At 51.7% G+C, this 15,000-nt stretch overlaps 38 non-coding genes and 29 pseudogenes across 38 annotated transcripts in view; all 67 read left to right on the top strand.

The window, feature by feature from the left end:
- The window catches only part of LOC131099749 (5S ribosomal RNA), a 119-nt gene extending 107 nt beyond the window's left edge, over positions 1-12 (top strand). The window contains exon 1 of the ribosomal RNA XR_009118526.1: positions 1-12. This exon is cut by the window's left edge and continues 107 nt beyond it. This is a non-coding gene — a ribosomal RNA (5S ribosomal RNA).
- A 112-nt stretch (positions 13-124) lies between these two features.
- LOC131141176 (5S ribosomal RNA) lies at positions 125-233 on the top strand (annotated as a pseudogene).
- A 112-nt stretch (positions 234-345) lies between these two features.
- On the top strand, positions 346-464 carry LOC131097805 (5S ribosomal RNA). The gene has a single exon (XR_009116696.1). It is a non-coding gene; the product is annotated as a 5S ribosomal RNA (ribosomal RNA).
- A 112-nt stretch (positions 465-576) lies between these two features.
- LOC131140928 (5S ribosomal RNA) lies at positions 577-685 on the top strand (annotated as a pseudogene).
- Positions 686-797: 112 nt separating this feature from the next.
- Positions 798-916, top strand: LOC131099236 (5S ribosomal RNA). The gene has a single exon (XR_009118071.1). It is a non-coding gene; the product is annotated as a 5S ribosomal RNA (ribosomal RNA).
- A 112-nt stretch (positions 917-1,028) lies between these two features.
- Positions 1,029-1,137, top strand: LOC131141642 (5S ribosomal RNA; annotated as a pseudogene).
- A 112-nt stretch (positions 1,138-1,249) lies between these two features.
- On the top strand, positions 1,250-1,368 carry LOC131098834 (5S ribosomal RNA). Its single transcript, XR_009117687.1, has one exon. It is a non-coding gene; the product is annotated as a 5S ribosomal RNA (ribosomal RNA).
- Positions 1,369-1,480: 112 nt separating this feature from the next.
- On the top strand, positions 1,481-1,599 carry LOC131097151 (5S ribosomal RNA). The gene has a single exon (XR_009116064.1). It is a non-coding gene; the product is annotated as a 5S ribosomal RNA (ribosomal RNA).
- Positions 1,600-1,711: 112 nt separating this feature from the next.
- On the top strand, positions 1,712-1,830 carry LOC131101023 (5S ribosomal RNA; annotated as a pseudogene).
- Positions 1,831-1,942: 112 nt separating this feature from the next.
- On the top strand, positions 1,943-2,061 carry LOC131099169 (5S ribosomal RNA). The gene has a single exon (XR_009118006.1). It is a non-coding gene; the product is annotated as a 5S ribosomal RNA (ribosomal RNA).
- A 112-nt stretch (positions 2,062-2,173) lies between these two features.
- Positions 2,174-2,282, top strand: LOC131100349 (5S ribosomal RNA; annotated as a pseudogene).
- A 112-nt stretch (positions 2,283-2,394) lies between these two features.
- On the top strand, positions 2,395-2,513 carry LOC131098779 (5S ribosomal RNA). Its single transcript, XR_009117637.1, has one exon. It is a non-coding gene; the product is annotated as a 5S ribosomal RNA (ribosomal RNA).
- A 112-nt stretch (positions 2,514-2,625) lies between these two features.
- Positions 2,626-2,744, top strand: LOC131098440 (5S ribosomal RNA). The gene has a single exon (XR_009117313.1). It is a non-coding gene; the product is annotated as a 5S ribosomal RNA (ribosomal RNA).
- A 112-nt stretch (positions 2,745-2,856) lies between these two features.
- Positions 2,857-2,965, top strand: LOC131141983 (5S ribosomal RNA; annotated as a pseudogene).
- A 112-nt stretch (positions 2,966-3,077) lies between these two features.
- Positions 3,078-3,196, top strand: LOC131097373 (5S ribosomal RNA). The gene has a single exon (XR_009116281.1). It is a non-coding gene; the product is annotated as a 5S ribosomal RNA (ribosomal RNA).
- Positions 3,197-3,308: 112 nt separating this feature from the next.
- On the top strand, positions 3,309-3,417 carry LOC131100348 (5S ribosomal RNA; annotated as a pseudogene).
- Positions 3,418-3,529: 112 nt separating this feature from the next.
- On the top strand, positions 3,530-3,648 carry LOC131097802 (5S ribosomal RNA). The gene has a single exon (XR_009116694.1). It is a non-coding gene; the product is annotated as a 5S ribosomal RNA (ribosomal RNA).
- A 112-nt stretch (positions 3,649-3,760) lies between these two features.
- Positions 3,761-3,869, top strand: LOC131140927 (5S ribosomal RNA; annotated as a pseudogene).
- A 112-nt stretch (positions 3,870-3,981) lies between these two features.
- On the top strand, positions 3,982-4,100 carry LOC131100274 (5S ribosomal RNA). Its single transcript, XR_009119033.1, has one exon. It is a non-coding gene; the product is annotated as a 5S ribosomal RNA (ribosomal RNA).
- Positions 4,101-4,212: 112 nt separating this feature from the next.
- LOC131141641 (5S ribosomal RNA) lies at positions 4,213-4,321 on the top strand (annotated as a pseudogene).
- A 112-nt stretch (positions 4,322-4,433) lies between these two features.
- On the top strand, positions 4,434-4,552 carry LOC131098618 (5S ribosomal RNA). The gene has a single exon (XR_009117483.1). It is a non-coding gene; the product is annotated as a 5S ribosomal RNA (ribosomal RNA).
- Positions 4,553-4,664: 112 nt separating this feature from the next.
- LOC131097150 (5S ribosomal RNA) lies at positions 4,665-4,783 on the top strand. Its single transcript, XR_009116063.1, has one exon. It is a non-coding gene; the product is annotated as a 5S ribosomal RNA (ribosomal RNA).
- A 112-nt stretch (positions 4,784-4,895) lies between these two features.
- LOC131101022 (5S ribosomal RNA) lies at positions 4,896-5,014 on the top strand (annotated as a pseudogene).
- A 112-nt stretch (positions 5,015-5,126) lies between these two features.
- Positions 5,127-5,245, top strand: LOC131099168 (5S ribosomal RNA). The gene has a single exon (XR_009118005.1). It is a non-coding gene; the product is annotated as a 5S ribosomal RNA (ribosomal RNA).
- Positions 5,246-5,357: 112 nt separating this feature from the next.
- LOC131100347 (5S ribosomal RNA) lies at positions 5,358-5,466 on the top strand (annotated as a pseudogene).
- A 112-nt stretch (positions 5,467-5,578) lies between these two features.
- On the top strand, positions 5,579-5,697 carry LOC131100054 (5S ribosomal RNA). Its single transcript, XR_009118821.1, has one exon. It is a non-coding gene; the product is annotated as a 5S ribosomal RNA (ribosomal RNA).
- Positions 5,698-5,809: 112 nt separating this feature from the next.
- LOC131098439 (5S ribosomal RNA) lies at positions 5,810-5,928 on the top strand. Its single transcript, XR_009117312.1, has one exon. It is a non-coding gene; the product is annotated as a 5S ribosomal RNA (ribosomal RNA).
- A 112-nt stretch (positions 5,929-6,040) lies between these two features.
- Positions 6,041-6,149, top strand: LOC131141982 (5S ribosomal RNA; annotated as a pseudogene).
- A 112-nt stretch (positions 6,150-6,261) lies between these two features.
- LOC131099567 (5S ribosomal RNA) lies at positions 6,262-6,380 on the top strand. The gene has a single exon (XR_009118392.1). It is a non-coding gene; the product is annotated as a 5S ribosomal RNA (ribosomal RNA).
- Positions 6,381-6,492: 112 nt separating this feature from the next.
- On the top strand, positions 6,493-6,601 carry LOC131100346 (5S ribosomal RNA; annotated as a pseudogene).
- A 112-nt stretch (positions 6,602-6,713) lies between these two features.
- LOC131097801 (5S ribosomal RNA) lies at positions 6,714-6,832 on the top strand. The gene has a single exon (XR_009116693.1). It is a non-coding gene; the product is annotated as a 5S ribosomal RNA (ribosomal RNA).
- Positions 6,833-6,944: 112 nt separating this feature from the next.
- Positions 6,945-7,053, top strand: LOC131140926 (5S ribosomal RNA; annotated as a pseudogene).
- A 112-nt stretch (positions 7,054-7,165) lies between these two features.
- Positions 7,166-7,284, top strand: LOC131098985 (5S ribosomal RNA). Its single transcript, XR_009117829.1, has one exon. It is a non-coding gene; the product is annotated as a 5S ribosomal RNA (ribosomal RNA).
- A 112-nt stretch (positions 7,285-7,396) lies between these two features.
- On the top strand, positions 7,397-7,505 carry LOC131141639 (5S ribosomal RNA; annotated as a pseudogene).
- A 112-nt stretch (positions 7,506-7,617) lies between these two features.
- LOC131098833 (5S ribosomal RNA) lies at positions 7,618-7,736 on the top strand. Its single transcript, XR_009117686.1, has one exon. It is a non-coding gene; the product is annotated as a 5S ribosomal RNA (ribosomal RNA).
- Positions 7,737-7,848: 112 nt separating this feature from the next.
- On the top strand, positions 7,849-7,967 carry LOC131097149 (5S ribosomal RNA). The gene has a single exon (XR_009116062.1). It is a non-coding gene; the product is annotated as a 5S ribosomal RNA (ribosomal RNA).
- A 112-nt stretch (positions 7,968-8,079) lies between these two features.
- On the top strand, positions 8,080-8,198 carry LOC131101021 (5S ribosomal RNA; annotated as a pseudogene).
- A 112-nt stretch (positions 8,199-8,310) lies between these two features.
- On the top strand, positions 8,311-8,429 carry LOC131099167 (5S ribosomal RNA). The gene has a single exon (XR_009118004.1). It is a non-coding gene; the product is annotated as a 5S ribosomal RNA (ribosomal RNA).
- A 112-nt stretch (positions 8,430-8,541) lies between these two features.
- LOC131101032 (5S ribosomal RNA) lies at positions 8,542-8,650 on the top strand (annotated as a pseudogene).
- A 112-nt stretch (positions 8,651-8,762) lies between these two features.
- On the top strand, positions 8,763-8,881 carry LOC131098438 (5S ribosomal RNA). The gene has a single exon (XR_009117311.1). It is a non-coding gene; the product is annotated as a 5S ribosomal RNA (ribosomal RNA).
- A 112-nt stretch (positions 8,882-8,993) lies between these two features.
- On the top strand, positions 8,994-9,102 carry LOC131141981 (5S ribosomal RNA; annotated as a pseudogene).
- A 112-nt stretch (positions 9,103-9,214) lies between these two features.
- Positions 9,215-9,333, top strand: LOC131099556 (5S ribosomal RNA). The gene has a single exon (XR_009118381.1). It is a non-coding gene; the product is annotated as a 5S ribosomal RNA (ribosomal RNA).
- Positions 9,334-9,445: 112 nt separating this feature from the next.
- Positions 9,446-9,554, top strand: LOC131101233 (5S ribosomal RNA; annotated as a pseudogene).
- Positions 9,555-9,666: 112 nt separating this feature from the next.
- Positions 9,667-9,785, top strand: LOC131099515 (5S ribosomal RNA). The gene has a single exon (XR_009118343.1). It is a non-coding gene; the product is annotated as a 5S ribosomal RNA (ribosomal RNA).
- Positions 9,786-9,897: 112 nt separating this feature from the next.
- LOC131101020 (5S ribosomal RNA) lies at positions 9,898-10,016 on the top strand (annotated as a pseudogene).
- A 112-nt stretch (positions 10,017-10,128) lies between these two features.
- On the top strand, positions 10,129-10,247 carry LOC131099796 (5S ribosomal RNA). Its single transcript, XR_009118568.1, has one exon. It is a non-coding gene; the product is annotated as a 5S ribosomal RNA (ribosomal RNA).
- Positions 10,248-10,359: 112 nt separating this feature from the next.
- Positions 10,360-10,468, top strand: LOC131100345 (5S ribosomal RNA; annotated as a pseudogene).
- Positions 10,469-10,580: 112 nt separating this feature from the next.
- LOC131098784 (5S ribosomal RNA) lies at positions 10,581-10,699 on the top strand. Its single transcript, XR_009117640.1, has one exon. It is a non-coding gene; the product is annotated as a 5S ribosomal RNA (ribosomal RNA).
- Positions 10,700-10,811: 112 nt separating this feature from the next.
- On the top strand, positions 10,812-10,930 carry LOC131099696 (5S ribosomal RNA). The gene has a single exon (XR_009118514.1). It is a non-coding gene; the product is annotated as a 5S ribosomal RNA (ribosomal RNA).
- A 112-nt stretch (positions 10,931-11,042) lies between these two features.
- Positions 11,043-11,151, top strand: LOC131141980 (5S ribosomal RNA; annotated as a pseudogene).
- A 112-nt stretch (positions 11,152-11,263) lies between these two features.
- On the top strand, positions 11,264-11,382 carry LOC131099543 (5S ribosomal RNA). Its single transcript, XR_009118369.1, has one exon. It is a non-coding gene; the product is annotated as a 5S ribosomal RNA (ribosomal RNA).
- A 112-nt stretch (positions 11,383-11,494) lies between these two features.
- Positions 11,495-11,603, top strand: LOC131100344 (5S ribosomal RNA; annotated as a pseudogene).
- A 112-nt stretch (positions 11,604-11,715) lies between these two features.
- On the top strand, positions 11,716-11,834 carry LOC131097800 (5S ribosomal RNA). The gene has a single exon (XR_009116692.1). It is a non-coding gene; the product is annotated as a 5S ribosomal RNA (ribosomal RNA).
- Positions 11,835-11,946: 112 nt separating this feature from the next.
- LOC131140924 (5S ribosomal RNA) lies at positions 11,947-12,055 on the top strand (annotated as a pseudogene).
- Positions 12,056-12,167: 112 nt separating this feature from the next.
- LOC131099235 (5S ribosomal RNA) lies at positions 12,168-12,286 on the top strand. The gene has a single exon (XR_009118070.1). It is a non-coding gene; the product is annotated as a 5S ribosomal RNA (ribosomal RNA).
- A 112-nt stretch (positions 12,287-12,398) lies between these two features.
- Positions 12,399-12,507, top strand: LOC131141638 (5S ribosomal RNA; annotated as a pseudogene).
- A 112-nt stretch (positions 12,508-12,619) lies between these two features.
- Positions 12,620-12,738, top strand: LOC131098832 (5S ribosomal RNA). Its single transcript, XR_009117685.1, has one exon. It is a non-coding gene; the product is annotated as a 5S ribosomal RNA (ribosomal RNA).
- Positions 12,739-12,850: 112 nt separating this feature from the next.
- LOC131097148 (5S ribosomal RNA) lies at positions 12,851-12,969 on the top strand. Its single transcript, XR_009116061.1, has one exon. It is a non-coding gene; the product is annotated as a 5S ribosomal RNA (ribosomal RNA).
- A 112-nt stretch (positions 12,970-13,081) lies between these two features.
- Positions 13,082-13,200, top strand: LOC131101018 (5S ribosomal RNA; annotated as a pseudogene).
- Positions 13,201-13,312: 112 nt separating this feature from the next.
- Positions 13,313-13,431, top strand: LOC131099165 (5S ribosomal RNA). The gene has a single exon (XR_009118002.1). It is a non-coding gene; the product is annotated as a 5S ribosomal RNA (ribosomal RNA).
- Positions 13,432-13,543: 112 nt separating this feature from the next.
- LOC131100343 (5S ribosomal RNA) lies at positions 13,544-13,652 on the top strand (annotated as a pseudogene).
- Positions 13,653-13,764: 112 nt separating this feature from the next.
- Positions 13,765-13,883, top strand: LOC131098778 (5S ribosomal RNA). Its single transcript, XR_009117636.1, has one exon. It is a non-coding gene; the product is annotated as a 5S ribosomal RNA (ribosomal RNA).
- A 112-nt stretch (positions 13,884-13,995) lies between these two features.
- LOC131098437 (5S ribosomal RNA) lies at positions 13,996-14,114 on the top strand. The gene has a single exon (XR_009117310.1). It is a non-coding gene; the product is annotated as a 5S ribosomal RNA (ribosomal RNA).
- Positions 14,115-14,226: 112 nt separating this feature from the next.
- Positions 14,227-14,335, top strand: LOC131141979 (5S ribosomal RNA; annotated as a pseudogene).
- Positions 14,336-14,447: 112 nt separating this feature from the next.
- On the top strand, positions 14,448-14,566 carry LOC131099531 (5S ribosomal RNA). Its single transcript, XR_009118358.1, has one exon. It is a non-coding gene; the product is annotated as a 5S ribosomal RNA (ribosomal RNA).
- Positions 14,567-14,678: 112 nt separating this feature from the next.
- LOC131101232 (5S ribosomal RNA) lies at positions 14,679-14,787 on the top strand (annotated as a pseudogene).
- Positions 14,788-14,899: 112 nt separating this feature from the next.
- Positions 14,900-15,000, top strand: part of LOC131097799 (5S ribosomal RNA) — a 119-nt gene continuing 18 nt past the window's right edge. The window contains exon 1 of the ribosomal RNA XR_009116691.1: positions 14,900-15,000. This exon is cut by the window's right edge and continues 18 nt beyond it. This is a non-coding gene — a ribosomal RNA (5S ribosomal RNA).

The following is a 15,000-nucleotide window of genomic DNA, read 5'->3' as shown; positions in this document are numbered from 1 at the left end:
GTGCTGTAAGCTTTTTATGGTTTCTGCTCTTGCCTGACAGCAGAGGGCGCTGTTTGACACTTTTTGCTGGAGTCTCGTTTGGCCTGCGTCACCTTCAAATTGGATCTTTTCAGTTCACCTGGCAGCTTACGGCCATACTACCCTGAAAACGCCCGATCTCGGAAGCTAAGCAGGGGCGGGCCTGGGTAGTACTTGGATGGGAGACCGCCTGGGAATACCAGGTGCTGGAAGCTTTTTATGGTTTCTGCTCTTGCCTGACAGCAAAGGGCGCTGTTTGACACTTTTTGCCAGAGTCTAGTTTGGCCTGCGTCGCCTTCAAATAGGATCTTTTCAGTTGATCTGGCAGCTTACGGCCATACTATCCTGAAAAAGCCCGATCTCGTCCGATCTCGGAAGCTAAGCAGGGGCGGGCCTGGTTAGTACTTGGATGGGAGACCGCCTGGGAATACCAGGTGCTGTAAGCTTTATATGGTTTCTGCTCTTGCCTGACAGCAGAGGGCGCTGTTTGACACTTTTTGCTGGAGTCTAGTTTGGCCTGCGTCGCCTTCAAATAGGATCTTTTCAGTTCACCTGGCAGCTTACGGCCATACTACCCTGAAAACGCCCGATCTCGGAAGCTAAGTAGGGGCGGGCCTGGTTAGTACCTGGATGGGAGACCGCCTGGGAATACCAGGTGCTGTAAGCTTTTTATGGTTTCTGCTCTTGCCTGACAGCAAAGGGCGCTGTTTGACACTTTTTGCCAGAGTCTAGTTTGGCCTGCGTCGCCTTCAAATAGGATCTTTTCAGTTGATCTGGCAGCTTACGGCCATACTATCCTGAAAAAGCCCGATCTCGTCCGATCTCGGAAGCTAAGCAGGGGCGGGCCTGGTTAGTACTTGGATGGGAGACCGCCTGGAAATACCAGGTGCTGTAAGCTTTATATGGTTTCTGCTCTTGCCTGACAGCAGAGGGCGCTGTTTGACACTTTTTGCTGGAGTCTAGTTTGGCCTGCGTCACCTTCAAATAGGATCTTTTCAGTTGATCTGGCAGCTTACGGCCATACTACCCTGAAAACGCCCGATCTCGGACGCTAAGCAGGGGCGGGCCTGGTTAGTACTTGGATGGGAGACCGCCTGGGAATACCAGGAGCTGTAAGCTTTTTATGGTTTCTGCTCTTGCCTGACAGCAAAGGGCGCTGTTTGACACTTTTTGCCACAGTCTAGTTTGGCCTGCGTCACCTTCAAATAGGATCTTTTCAGTTGACCTGGCAGCTTACGGCCATACTACCCTGAAAACGCCCGATCTCGTCAGATCTCGGAAGCTAAGCAGGGGCGGGCCTGGTTAGTACTTGGATGGGAGACCGCCTGGGAATACCAGGTGCTGAAAGATTTTTATGGTTTCTGCTCTTGCCTGACAGCAGAGGGCGCTGTTTGACACTTTTTGCCAGCGTCTAGTTTGGCCTGCGTCACCTTCAAATAGGATCTTTTCAGTTGACCTGGCAGCTTACGGCCATACTACCCTGAAAACGCCCGATCTCGTCAGATCTCGGAAGCTAAGCAGGGGCGGGCCTGGTTAGTACTTGGATGGGAGACCGCCTGGGAATACCAGGTGCTGAAAGCTTTTTATGGTTTCTGCTCTTGCCTGACAGCAGAGGGCGCTGTTTGACACTTTTTGCTGGAGTCTAGTTTGGCCTGCGTCACCTTCAAATAGGATCTTTTCAGTTGACCTGGCAGCTTACGGACATACTACCCTTAAAACGCCTGATCTCGTCCGATCTCGGAAGCTAAGCAGGGGCTGGCCTGGTTAGTATGTGGATGGGAGACCGCCTGGGAATACCAGGTGCTGTAAGCTTTTTATGGTTTCTGCTCTTGCCTGACAGCAGAGGGCGCTGTTTGACACTTTTTGCTGGAGTCTAGTTTGACCTGCGTCGCCTTCAAATAAGATTTTTTCAGTTGCCCTGGCAGCTTACGGCCATACTACCCTTAAAACGCCTGATCTCGTCCGATCTCGGAAGCTAAGCAGGGGGTGGCCTGGTTAGTACTTGGATGGGCGACCGCCTGGGAATACCAGGTGCTGTGAGCTTTTTATGGTTTCTGCTCTTGCCTGACAGCAGAGGGCGCTGTTTGACACTTTTTGCTGGAGTCTAATTTGGCCTGCGTCACCTTCAAATAGGATCTTTTCAGTTCACCTGGCAGCTTACGGCCATACTACCCTGAAAACGCCCGATCTCGGAAGCTAAGCAGGGGCGGGCCTGGTTAGTACTTGGATGGGAGACCGCCTGGGAATACCAGGTGCTGTAAGCTTTTTATGGTTTCTGCTCTTGCCTGACAGCAAAGGGCGCTGTTTGACACTTTTTGCCAGAGTCTAGTTTGGCCTGCGTTGCCTTCAAATAGGATCTTTTCAGTTGATCTGGCAGCTTACGGCCATACTATCCTGAAAAAGCCCGATCTCGTCCGATCTCGGAAGCTAAGCAGGGGCGGGCCTGGTTAGTATTTGGATGGGAGACCGCCTGGAAATACCAGGTGCTGTAAGCTTTATATGGTTTCTGCTCTTGCCTGACAGCAGAGGGCGCTGTTTGACACTTTTTGCTGGAGTCTAGTTTGGCCTGCGTCACCTTCAAATAGGATCTTTTCAGTTGACCTGGCAGCTTACGGCCATACTACCCTTAAAACGCCTGATCTCGTCCGATCTCGGAAGCTAAGCAGGGGCGGGCCTGGTTAGTATTTGGATGGGAGACCGCCTGGGAATACCAGGTGCTGTAAGCTTTTTATGGTTTCTGCTCTTGCCTGACAGCAAAGGGCGCTGTTTGACACTTTTTGCCAGAGTCTAGTTTGGCCTGCGTTGCCTTCAAATAGGATCTTTTCAGTCGATCTTGCAGCTTACGGCCAAACTACCCTGAAAACGCCCGATCTCGGACGCTAAGCAGGGGCGGGCCTGGTTAGTACTTGGATGGGAGACCGTCTGGGAATACCAGGTGCTGTAAGCTTTTTATGGTTTCTGTTCTTGCCTGACAGCAAAGGGCGCTGTTTGACACTTTTTGCCAGCGTCTAGTTTGGCCTGCGTCACCTTCAAATAGGATCTTTTCAGTTGACCTGGCAGCTTACGGCCATACTACCCTGAAAACGCCCGATCTCGTCAGATCTCGGAAGCTAAGCAGGTGCGGGCCTGGTTAGTACTTGGATGGGAGACCGCCTGGGAATACCAGGTGCTGTAAGCTTTATATGGTTTCTGCTCTTGCCTGACAGCAGAGGGCGCTGTTTGACACTTTTTGCTGGAGTCTAGTTTGGCCTGCGTCACCTTCAAATAGGATCTTTTCAGTTCACCTGGCAGCTTACGGCCATACTACCCTGAAAACGCCCGATCTCGGAAGCTAAGCAGGGGCGGGCCTGGTTAGTACTTGGATGGGAGACCGCCTGGGAATACCAGGTGCTGTAAGCTTTTTATGGTTTCTGCTCTTGCCTGACAGCAAAGGGCGCTGTTTGACACTTTTTGCCAGAGTCTAGTTTGGCCTGCGTCGCCTTCAAATAGGATCTTTTCAGTTGATCTGGCAGCTTACGGCCATACTATCCTGAAAAAGCCCGATCTCGTCCGATCTCGGAAGCTAAGCAGGGGCGGGCCTGGTTAGTACTTGGATGGGAGACCGCCTGGGAATACCAGGTGCTGTAAGCTTTATATGGTTTCTGCTCTTGCCTGACAGCAGAGGGCGCTGTTTGACACTTTTTGCTGGAGTCTAGTTTGGCCTGCGTCGCCTTCAAATAGGATCTTTTCAGTTCACCTGGCAGCTTACGGCCATACTACCCTGAAAACGCCCGATCTCGGAAGCTAAGTAGGGGCGGGCCTGGTTAGTACCTGGATGGGAGACCGCCTGGGAATACCAGGTGCTGTAAGCTTTTTATGGTTTCTGCTCTTGCCTGACAGCAAAGGGCGCTGTTTGACACTTTTTGCCAGAGTCTAGTTTGGCCTGCGTCGCCTTCAAATAGGATCTTTTCAGTTGATCTGGCAGCTTACGGCCATACTATCCTGAAAAAGCCCGATCTCGTCCGATCTCGGAAGCTAAGCAGGGGCGGGCCTGGTTAGTACTTGGATGGGAGACCGCCTGGAAATACCAAGTGCTGTAAGCTTTATATGGTTTCTGCTCTTGCCTGACAGCAGAGGGCGCTGTTTGACACTTTTTGCTGGAGTCTAGTTTGGCCTGCGTCACCTTCAAATAGGATCTTTTCAGTTGATCTGGCAGCTTACGGCCATACTACCCTGAAAACGCCCGATCTCGGACGCTAAGCAGGGGCGGGCCTGGTTAGTACTTGGATGGGAGACCGCCTGGGAATACCAGGAGCTGTAAGCTTTTTATGGTTTCTGCTCTTGCCTGACAGCAAAGGGCGCTGTTTGACACTTTTTGCCAGAGTCTAGTTTGGCCTGCGTCACCTTCAAATAGGATCTTTTCAGTTGACCTGGCAGCTTACGGCCATACTACCCTGAAAACGCCCGATCTCGTCAGATCTCGGAAGCTAAGCAGGGGCGGGCCTGGTTAGTACTTGGATGGGAGACCACCTGGGAATACCAGGTGCTGAAAGATTTTTATGGTTTCTGCTCTTGCCTGACAGCAGAGGGCGCTGTTTGACACTTTTTGCCAGCGTCTAGTTTGGCCTGCGTCACCTTCAAATAGGATCTTTTCAGTTGACCTGGCAGCTTACGGCCATACTACCCTGAAAACGCCCGATCTCGTCAGATCTCGGAAGCTAAGCAGGGGCGGGCCTGGTTAGTACTTGGATGGGAGACCGCCTGGGAATACCAGGTGCTGAAAGCTTTTTATGGTTTCTGCTCTTGCCTGACAGCAGAGGGCGCTGTTTGACACTTTTTGCTGGAGTCTAGTTTGGCCTGCGTCACCTTCAAATAGGATCTTTTCAGTTGACCTGGCAGCTTACGGACATACTACCCTTAAAACGCCTGATCTCGTCCGATCTCGGAAGCTAAGCAGGGGCTGGCCTGGTTAGTATGTGGATGGGAGACCGCCTGGGAATACCAGGTGCTGTAAGCTTTTTATGGTTTCTGCTCTTGCCTGACAGCAGAGGGCGCTGTTTGACACTTTTTGCTGGAGTCTAGTTTGACCTGCGTCGCCTTCAAATAAGATTTTTTCAGTTGCCCTGGCAGCTTACGGCCATACTACCCTTAAAACGCCTGATCTCGTCCGATCTCGGAAGCTAAGCAGGGGGTGGCCTGGTTAGTACTTGGATGGGCGACCGCCTGGGAATACCAGGTGCTGTGAGCTTTTTATGGTTTCTGCTCTTGCCTGACAGCAGAGGGCGCTGTTTGACACTTTTTGCTGGAGTCTAATTTGGCCTGCGTCACCTTCAAATAGGATCTTTTCAGTTCACCTGGCAGCTTACGGCCATACTACCCTGAAAACGCCCGATCTCGGAAGCTAAGCAGGGGCGGGCCTGGTTAGTACTTGGATGGGAGACCGCCTGGGAATACCAGGTGCTGTAAGCTTTTTATGGTTTCTGCTCTTGCCTGACAGCAAAGGGCGCTGTTTGACACTTTTTGCCAGAGTCTAGTTTGGCCTGCGTTGCCTTCAAATAGGATCTTTTCAGTTGATCTGGCAGCTTACGGCCATACTATCCTGAAAAAGCCCGATCTCGTCCGATCTCGGAAGCTAAGCAGGGGCGGGCCTGGTTAGTATTTGGATGAGAGACCGCCTGGAAATACCAGGTGCTGTAAGCTTTATATGGTTTCTGCTCTTGCCTGACAGCAGAGGGCGCTGTTTGACACTTTTTGCTGGAGTCTAGTTTGGCCTGCGTCACCTTCAAATAGGATCTTTTTAGTTGACCTGGCAGCTTACGGCCATACTACCCTTAAAACGCCTGATCTCGTCCGATCTCGGAAGCTAAGCAGGGGCGGGCCTGGTTAGTATTTGGATGGGAGACCGCCTGGGAATACCAGGTGCTGTAAGCTTTTTATGGTTTCTGCTCTTGCCTGACAGCAAAGGGCGCTGTTTGACACTTTTTGCCAGAGTCTAGTTTGGCCTGCGTTGCCTTCAAATAGGATCTTTTCAGTTGATCTTGCAGCTTACGGCCAAACTACCCTGAAAACGCCCGATCTCGGACGCTAAGCAGGGGCGGGCCTGGTTAGTACTTGGATGGGAGACCGTCTGGGAATACCAGGTGCTGTAAGCTTTTTATGGTTTCTGTTCTTGCCTGACAGCAAAGGGCGCTGTTTGACACTTTTTGCCAGCGTCTAGTTTGGCCTGCGTCACCTTCAAATAGGATCTTTTCAGTTGACCTGGCAGCTTACGGCCATACTACCCTGAAAACGCCCGATCTCGTCAGATCTCGGAAGCTAAGCAGGGGCGGGCCTGGTTAGTACTTGGATGGGAGACCGCCTGGGAATACCAGGTGCTGTAAGCTTTATATGGTTTCTGCTCTTGCCTGACAGCAGAGGGCGCTGTTTGACACTTTTTGCTGGAGTCTAGTTTGGCCTGCGTCACCTTCAAATAGGATCTTTTCAGTTCACCTGGCAGCTTACGGCCATACTACCCTGAAAACGCCCGATCTCGGAAGCTAAGCAGGGGCGGGCCTGGTTAGTACTTGGATGGGAGACCGCCTGGGAATACCAGGTGCTGTAAGCTTTTTATGGTTTCTGCTCTTGCCTGACAGCAAAGGGCGCTGTTTGACACTTTTTGCCAGAGTCTAGTTTGGCCTGCGTCGCCTTCAAATAGGATCTTTTCAGTTGATCTGGCAGCTTACGGCCATACTATCCTGAAAAAGCCCGATCTCGTCCGATCTCGGAAGCTAAGCAGGGGCGGGCCTGGTTAGTACTTGGATGGGAGACCGCCTGGGAATACCAGGTGCTGTAAGCTTTATATGGTTTCTGCTCTTGCCTGACAGCAGAGGGCGCTGTTTGACACTTTTTGCTGGAGTCTAGTTTGGCCTGCGTCGCCTTCAAATAGGATCTTTTCAGTTCACCTGGCAGCTTACGGCCATACTACCCTGAAAACGCCCGATCTCGGAAGCTAAGTAGGGGCGGGCCTGGTTAGTACCTGGATGGGAGACCGCCTGGGAATACCAGGTGCTGTAAGCTTTTTATGGTTTCTGCTCTTGCCTGACAGCAAAGGGCGCTGTTTGACACTTTTTGCCAGAGTCTAGTTTGGCCTGCGTCGCCTTCAAATAGGATCTTTTCAGTTGATCTGGCAGCTTACGGCCATACTATCCTGAAAAAGCCCGATCTCGTCCGATCTCGGAAGCTAAGCAGGGGTGGGCCTGGTTAGTACTTGGATGGGAGACCGCCTGGAAATACCAGGTGCTGTAAGCTTTATATGGTTTCTGCTCTTGCCTGACAGCAGAGGGCGCTGTTTGACACTTTTTGCTGGAGTCTAGTTTGGCCTGCGTCACCTTCAAATAGGATCTTTTCAGTTGATCTGGCAGCTTACGGCCATACTACCCTGAAAACGCCCGATCTCGGACGCTAAGCAGGGGCGGGCCTGGTTAGTACTTGGATGGGAGACCGCCTGGGAATACCAGGAGCTGTAAGCTTTTTATGGTTTCTGCTCTTGCCTGACAGCAAAGGGCGCTGTTTGACACTTTTTGCCAGAGTCTAGTTTGGCCTGCGTCACCTTCAAATAGGATCTTTTCAGTTGACCTGGCAGCTTACGGCCATACTACCCTGAAAACGCCCGATCTCGTCAGATCTCGGAAGCTAAGCAGGGGCGGGCCTGGTTAGTACTTGGATGGGAGACCGCCTGGGAATACCAGGTGCTGAAAGATTTTTATGGTTTCTGCTCTTGCCTGACAGCAGAGGGCGCTGTTTGACACTTTTTGCCAGCGTCTAGTTTGGCCTGCGTCACCTTCAAATAGGATCTTTTCAGTTGACCTGGCAGCTTACGGCCATACTACCCTGAAAACGCCCGATCTCGTCAGATCTCGGAAGCTAAGCAGGGGCGGGCCTGGTTAGTACTTGGATGGGAGACCGCCTGGGAATACCAGGTGCTGAAAGCTTTTTATGGTTTCTGCTCTTGCCTGACAGCAGAGGGCGCTGTTTGACACTTTTTGCTGGAGTCTAGTTTGGCCTGCGTCACCTTCAAATAGGATCTTTTCAGTTGACCTGGCAGCTTACGGACATACTACCCTTAAAACGCCTGATCTCGTCCGATCTCGGAAGCTAAGCAGGGGCTGGCCTGGTTAGTATGTGGATGGGAGACCGCCTGGGAATACCAGGTGCTGTAAGCTTTTTATGGTTTCTGCTCTTGCCTGACAGCAGAGGGCGCTGTTTGACACTTTTTGCTGGAGTCTAGTTTGACCTGCGTCGCCTTCAAATAAGATTTTTTCAGTTGCCCTGGCAGCTTACGGCCATACTACCCTTAAAACGCCTGATCTCGTCCGATCTCGGAAGCTAAGCAGGGGGTGGCCTGGTTAGTACTTGGATGGGCGACCGCCTGGGAATACCAGGTGCTGTGAGCTTTTTATGGTTTCTGCTCTTGCCTGACAGCAGAGGGCGCTGTTTGACACTTTTTGCTGGAGTCTAATTTGGCCTGCGTCACCTTCAAATAGGATCTTTTCAGTTCACCTGGCAGCTTACGGCCATACTACCCTGAAAACGCCCGATCTCGGAAGCTAAGCAGGGGCGGGCCTGGTTAGTATTTGGATGGGAGACCGCCTGGAAATACCAGGTGCTGTAAGCTTTATATGGTTTCTGCTCTTGCCTGACAGCAGAGGGCGCTGTTTGACACTTTTTGCTGGAGTCTAGTTTGGCCTGCGTCACCTTCAAATAGGATCTTTTCAGTTGACCTGGCAGCTTACGGCCATACTACCCTTAAAACGCCTGATCTCGTCCGATCTCGGAAGCTAAGCAGGGGCGGGCCTGGTTAGTATTTGGATGGGAGACCGCCTGGGAATACCAGGTGCTGTAAGCTTTTTATGGTTTCTGCTCTTGCCTGACAGCAAAGGGCGCTGTTTGACACTTTTTGCCAGAGTCTAGTTTGGCCTGCGTTGCCTTCAAATAGGATCTTTTCAGTTGATCTTGCAGCTTACGGCCAAACTACCCTGAAAACGCCCGATCTCGGACGCTAAGCAGGGGCGGGCCTGGTTAGTACTTGGATGGGAGACCGTCTGGGAATACCAGGTGCTGTAAGCTTTTTATGGTTTCTGTTCTTGCCTGACAGCAAAGGGCGCTGTTTGACACTTTTTGCCAGCGTCTAGTTTGGCCTGCGTCACCTTCAAATAGGATCTTTTCAGTTGACCTGGCAGCTTACGGCCATACTACCCTGAAAACGCCCGATCTCGTCAGATCTCGGAAGCTAAGCAGGGGCGGGCCTGGTTAGTACTTGGATGGGAGACCGCCTGGGAATACCAGGTGCTGTAAGCTTTATATGGTTTCTGCTCTTGCCTGACAGCAGAGGGCGCTGTTTGACACTTTTTGCTGGAGTCTAGTTTGGCCTGCGTCACCTTCAAATAGGATCTTTTCAGTTGACCTGGCAGCTTACGGCCATACTACCCTGAAAACGCCCGATCTCGGAAGCTAAGTAGGGGCGGGCCTGGTTAGTACTTGGATGGGAGACCGCCTGGGAATACCAGGTGCTGTAAGCTTTTTATGGTTTCTGCTCTTGCCTGACAGCAAAGGGCGCTGTTTGACACTTTTTGCCAGAGTCTAGTTTGGCCTGCGTCGCCTTCAAATAGGATCTTTTGAGTTGATCTGGCAGCTTACGGCCATACTATCCTGAAAAAGCCCGATCTCGTCCGATCTCGGAAGCTAAGCAGGGGCGGGCCTGGTTAGTACTTGGATGGGAGACCGCCTGGGAATACCAGGTGCTGAAAGCTTTTTATGGTTTCTGCTCTTGCCTGACAGCAGAGGGCGCTGTTTGACACTTTTTGCTGGAGTCTAGTTTGGCCTGCGTCACCTTCAAATAGGATCTTTTCAGTTGACCTGGCAGCTTACGGACATACTACCCTTAAAACGCCTGATCTCGTCCGATCTCGGAAGCTAAGCAGGGGCTGGCCTGGTTAGTATGTGGATGGGAGACCGCCTGGGAATACCAGGTGCTGTAAGCTTTTTATGGTTTCTGCTCTTGCCTGACAGCAGAGGGCGCTGTTTGACACTTTTTGCTGGAGTCTAGTTTGACCTGCGTCGCCTTCAAATAAGATTTTTTCAGTTGCCCTGGCAGCTTACGGCCATACTACCCTTAAAACGCCTGATCTCGTACGATCTCGGAAGCTAAGCAGGGGGTGGCCTGGTTAGTACTTGGATGGGCGACCGCCTGGGAATACCAGGTGCTGTGAGCTTTTTATGGTTTCTGCTCTTGCCTGACAGCAGAGGGCGCTGTTTGACACTTTTTGCTGGAGTCTAATTTGGCCTGCGTCACCTTCAAATAGGATCTTTTCAGTTCACCTGGCAGCTTACGGCCATACTACCCTGAAAACGCCCGATCTCGGAAGCTAAGCAGGGGCGGGCCTGGTTAGTACTTGGATGGGAGACCGCCTGGGAATACCAGGTGCTGTAAGCTTTTTATGGTTTCTGCTCTTGCCTGACAGCAAAGGGCGCTGTTTGACACTTTTTGCCAGAGTCTAGTTTGGCCTGCGTTGCCTTCAAATAGGATCTTTTCAGTTGATCTGGCAGCTTACGGCCATACTATCCTGAAAAAGCCCGATCTCGTCCGATCTCGGAAGCTAAGCAGGGGCGGGCCTGGTTAGTATTTGGATGGGAGACCCCCTGGAAATACCAGGTGCTGTAAGCTTTATATGGTTTCTGCTCTTGCCTGACAGCAGAGGGCGCTGTTTGACACTTTTTGCTGGAGTCTAGTTTGGCCTGCGTCACCTTCAAATAGGATCTTTTCAGTTGACCTGGCAGCTTACGGCCATACTACCCTTAAAACGCCTGATCTCGTCCGATCTCGGAAGCTAAGCAGAGGCGGGCCTGGTTAGTATTTGGATGGGAGACCGCCTGGGAATACCAGGTGCTGTAAGCTTTTTATGGTTTCTGCTCTTGCCTGACAGCAAAGGGCGCTGTTTGACACTTTTTGCCAGAGTCTAGTTTGGCCTGCGTTGCCTTCAAATAGGATCTTTTCAGTTGATCTTGCAGCTTACGGCCAAACTACCCTGAAAACGCCCGATCTCGGACGCTAAGCAGGGGCGGGCCTGGTTAGTACTTGGATGGGAGACCGTCTGGGAATACCAGGTGCTGTAAGCTTTTTATGGTTTCTGTTCTTGCCTGACAGCAAAGGGCGCTGTTTGACACTTTTTGCCAGCGTCTAGTTTGGCCTGCGTCACCTTCAAATAGGATCTTTTCAGTTGACCTGGCAGCTTACGGCCATACTACCCTGAAAACGCCCGATCTCGTCAGATCTCGGAAGCTAAGCAGGGGCGGGCCTGGTTAGTACTTGGATGGGAGACCGCCTGGGAATACCAGGTGCTGTAAGCTTTATATGGTTTCTGCTCTTGCCTGACAGCAGAGGGCGCTGTTTGACACTTTTTGCTGGAGTCTAGTTTGGCCTGCGTCACCTTCAAATAGGATCTTTTCAGTTCACCTGGCAGCTTACGGCCATACTACCCTGAAAACGCCCGATCTCGGAAGCTAAGCAGGGGCGGGCCTGGTTAGTACTTGGATGGGAGACCGCCTGGGAATACCAGGTGCTGTAAGCTTTTTATGGTTTCTGCTCTTGCCTGACAGCAAAGGGCGCTGTTTGACACTTTTTGCGAGAGTCTAGTTTGGCCTGCGTCGCCTTCAAATAGGATCTTTTCAGTTGATCTGGCAGCTTACGGCCATACTATCCTGAAAAAGCCCGATCTCGTCCGATCTCGGAAGCTAAGCAGGGGCGGGCCTGGTTAGTACTTGGATGGGAGACCGCCTGGGAATACCAGGTGCTGTAAGCTTTATATGGTTTCTGCTCTTGCCTGACAGCAGAGGGCGCTGTTTGACACTTTTTGCTGGAGTCTAGTTTGGCCTGCGTCGCCTTCAAATAGGATCTTTTCAGTTCACCTGGCAGCTTACGGCCATACTACCCTGAAAACGCCCGATCTCGGAAGCTAAGTAGGGGCGGGCCTGGTTAGTACCTGGATGGGAGACCGCCTGGGAATACCAGGTGCTGTAAGCTTTTTATGGTTTCTGCTCTTGCCTGACAGCAAAGGGCGCTGTTTGACACTTTTTGCCAGAGTCTAGTTTGGCCTGCGTCGCCTTCAAATAGGATCTTTTCAGTTGATCTGGCAGCTTACGGCCATACTATCCTGAAAAAGCCCGATCTCGTCCGATCTCGGAAGCTAAGCAGGGGCGGGCCTGGTTAGTACTTGGATGGGAGACCGCCTGGAAATACCAGGTGCTGTAAGCTTTATATGGTTTCTGCTCTTGCCTGACAGCAGAGGGCGCTGTTTGACACTTTTTGCTGGAGTCTAGTTTGGCCTGCGTCACCTTCAAATAGGATCTTTTCAGTTGATCTGGCAGCTTACGGCCATACTACCCTGAAAACGCCCGATCTCGGACGCTAAGCAGGGGCGGGCCTGGTTAGTACTTGGATGGGAGACCGCCTGGGAATACCAGGAGCTGTAAGCTTTTTATGGTTTCTGCTCTTGCCTGACAGCAAAGGGCGCTGTTTGACACTTTTTGCCAGAGTCTAGTTTGGCCTGCGTCACCTTCAAATAGGATCTTTTCAGTTGACCTGGCAGCTTACGGCCATACTACCCTGAAAACGCCCGATCTCGTCAGATCTCGGAAGCTAAGCAGGGGCGGGCCTGGTTAGTACTTGGATGGGAGACCGCCTGGGAATACCAGGTGCTGAAAGATTTTTATGGTTTCTGCTCTTGCCTGACAGCAGAGGGCGCTGTTTGACACTTTTTGCCAGCGTCTAGTTTGGCCTGCGTCACCTTCAAATAGGATCTTTTCAGTTGACCTGGCAGCTTACGGCCATACTACCCTGAAAACGCCCGATCTCGTCAGATCTCGGAAGCTAAGCAGGGGCGGGCCTGGTTAGTACTTGGATGGGAGACCGCCTGGGAATACCAGGTGCTGAAAGCTTTTTATGGTTTCTGCTCTTGCCTGACAGCAGAGGGCGCTGTTTGACACTTTTTGCTGGAGTCTAGTTTGGCCTGCGTCACCTTCAAATAGGATCTTTTCAGTTGACCTGGCAGCTTACGGACATACTACCCTTAAAACGCCTGATCTCGTCCGATCTCGGAAGCTAAGCAGGGGCTGGCCTGGTTAGTATGTGGATGGGAGACCGCCTGGGAATACCAGGTGCTGTAAGCTTTTTATGGTTTCTGCTCTTGCCTGACAGCAGAGGGCGCTGTTTGACACTTTTTGCTGGAGTCTAGTTTGACCTGCGTCGCCTTCAAATAAGATTTTTTCAGTTGCCCTGGCAGCTTACGGCCATACTACCCTTAAAACGCCTGATCTCGTCCGATCTCGGAAGCTAAGCAGGGGGTGGCCTGGTTAGTACTTGGATGGGCGACCGCCTGGGAATACCAGGTGCTGTGAGCTTTTTATGGTTTCTGCTCTTGCCTGACAGCAGAGGGCGCTGTTTGACACTTTTTGCTGGAGTCTAATTTGGCCTGCGTCACCTTCAAATAGGATCTTTTCAGTTCACCTGGCAGCTTACGGCCATACTACCCTGAAAACGCCCGATCTCGGAAGCTAAGCAGGGGCGGGCCTGGTTAGTACTTGGATGGGAGACCGCCTGGGAATACCAGGTGCTGTAAGCTTTTTATGGTTTCTGCTCTTGCCTGACAGCAAAGGGCGCTATTTGACACTTTTTGCCAGAGTCTAGTTTGGCCTGCGTTGCCTTCAAATAGGATCTTTTCAGTTGATCTGGCAGCTTACGGCCATACTATCCTGAAAAAGCCCGATCTCGTCCGATCTCGGAAGCTAAGCAGGGGCGGGCCTGGTTAGTATTTGGATGGGAGACCGCCTGGAAATACCAGGTGCTGTAAGCTTTATATGGTTTCTGCTCTTGCCTGACAGCAGAGGGCGCTGTTTGACACTTTTTGCTGGAGTCTAGTTTGGCCTGCGTCACCTTCAAATAGGATCTTTTCAGTTGACCTGGCAGCTTACGGCCATACTACCCTTAAAACGCCTGATCTCGTCCGATCTCGGAAGCTAAGCAGGGGCGGGCCTGGTTAGTATTTGGATGGGAGACCGCCTGGGAATACCAGGTGCTGTAAGCTTTTTATGGTTTCTGCTCTTGCCTGACAGCAAAGGGCGCTGTTTGACACTTTTTGCCAGAGTCTAGTTTGGCCTGCGTTGCCTTCAAATAGGATCTTTTCAGTTGATCTTGCAGCTTACGGCCAAACTACCCTGAAAACGCCCGATCTCGGACGCTAAGCAGGGGCGGGCCTGGTTAGTACTTGGATGGGAGACCGTCTGGGAATACCAGGTGCTGTAAGCTTTTTATGGTTTCTGTTCTTGCCTGACAGCAAAGGGCGCTGTTTGACACTTTTTGCCAGCGTCTAGTTTGGCCTGCGTCACCTTCAAATAGGATCTTTTCAGTTGACCTGGCAGCTTACGGCCATACTACCCTGAAAACGCCCGATCTCGTCAGATCTCGGAAGCTAAGCAGGGGCGGGCCTGGTTAGTACTTGGATGGGAGACCGCCTGGGAATACCAGGTGCTGTAAGCTTTATATGGTTTCTGCTCTTGCCTGACAGCAGAGGGCGCTGTTTGACACTTTTTGCTGGAGTCTAGTTTGGCCTGCGTCACCTTCAAATAGGATCTTTTCAGTTGACCTGGCAGCTTACGGCCATACTACCCTGAAAACGCCCGATCTCGGAAGCTAAGTAGGGGCGGGCCTGGTTAGTACTTGGATGGGAGACCGCCTGGGAATACCAGGTGCTGTAAGCTTTTTATGGTTTCTGCTCTTGCCTGACAGCAAAGGGCGCTGTTTGACACTTTTTGCCAGAGTCTAGTTTGGCCTGCGTCGCCTTCAAATAGGATCTTTTGAGTTGATCTGGCAGCTTACGGCCATACTATCCTGAAAAAGCCCGATCTCGTCCGATCTCGGAAGCTAAGCAGGGGCGGGCCTGGTTAGTACTTGGATGGGAGACCGCCTGGGAA

Source organism: Doryrhamphus excisus, chromosome 13, assembly GCF_030265055.1.
Source record: "Doryrhamphus excisus isolate RoL2022-K1 chromosome 13, RoL_Dexc_1.0, whole genome shotgun sequence".
Taxonomy (NCBI): Eukaryota; Metazoa; Chordata; class Actinopteri; order Syngnathiformes; family Syngnathidae; genus Doryrhamphus; species Doryrhamphus excisus.
The sequence above is the reverse complement of the archived record's forward strand: the minus strand, read 5'-3'. Positions and strand labels throughout refer to the sequence as shown.